Raw genomic sequence first — 1,258 nt, forward strand, 5'->3', positions numbered from 1 at the left:
CATACATACATAAGATTTAATAGTTTCAGTATTTACAATTAAAATATGAACCCCGATTTACCTGCTATGGTATATAGCGAAAACAAATCACTCAACAAAATCATAAACACATATGACCAAACGATTTATTTTGTATGTCGTTATTTTCCCGACATTCTTATACATTGCGTAAATAAATCAAGGCAAGGGATGTGGAAAAACTGTAATTCACAATTATATAGCTATAACCGTAGCAATTAATTTAGATTATCAATATCACTGAATAGGTGTTTCGAGTCGACCGTTCTTTGATTTACAACACTTTCGATAAAATTTGCACAAAACTTATGATGGCGATTAAAATTACGATTTATAGGACTCACTTAATGGTGGAAATATAAACTTGTTCGAAATTATATAGTTCTTAAAATGAATAAATTTAGTAATATAACGATATACACATATATTTGAGTTTGAATTCATACATACAAACACACACAGACACACATATACACATAAATATTTATACATAAATACATACATATACATATGTATATATGCATATAATCTTCTTTGAAAAAGCGACAGAAATAGGATAAAATACATGAGTATACATTTTTTCTGTCGATGATATATGCGCGTGTATTGCATACATGCACATACACAAACACGCGCACAAACGCACACACACACGTATATATGAATATATGTGCGCATGTATGTATGTATGTCTGCCGGCATATCTGCATCTATGTATTGTTTTATGCACTTTAGAAAAGTACATCGAGAGGTACCCATATAATAAAAGTTTATTTATAAAAGGTGGCTCAATACAAGAGTACATTTCTTCGAGGATACCTACTTTAACAGCCAGGGGTATGCAAGTGGGTATGCAGGTATATGCATGTTTGTACAAATATGAAATCGTTTATGCATGTATGCCTGTGGAATATATACGTGTACATATATACATTAATACGGCGGCGAGCTGCCAGAATCATTAGCACGCCAGGCGAAATGCTTAGCGGTATTTCATCTGCCGCTGTTCTGAATTCAAATTCCACCAAGGTCGACATTGCCTTTCATCCTTTTGGGATCGATAAATCAAGTACCAGTTGGTGTAATCGACTATAACCTTTCCCCAAATTTCAGGCCTTGTGCCTGTAGTAAAAAAGGATATACATATGTACAATATAATGATATCATGTACAGCATGTAAATATTTGGAAAAAACTACTTGGGTATAAACGTGTGTATGTGTATCTATATATATGTCCAT

At 32.8% G+C, this 1,258-nt stretch overlaps 1 protein-coding gene across 4 annotated transcripts in view; it reads left to right on the top strand.

Moving 5' to 3' along the window:
- The window catches only part of LOC106871529 (dopamine receptor 2), a 797,114-nt gene that overhangs the window by 34,342 nt on the left and 761,514 nt on the right, over positions 1–1,258 (top strand). The gene's annotated exons all lie outside the window — the stretch shown is intronic.

This window comes from Octopus bimaculoides, chromosome 3, assembly GCF_001194135.2.
Source record: "Octopus bimaculoides isolate UCB-OBI-ISO-001 chromosome 3, ASM119413v2, whole genome shotgun sequence".
Lineage (NCBI taxonomy): Eukaryota > Metazoa > Mollusca > Cephalopoda > Octopoda > Octopodidae > Octopus > Octopus bimaculoides.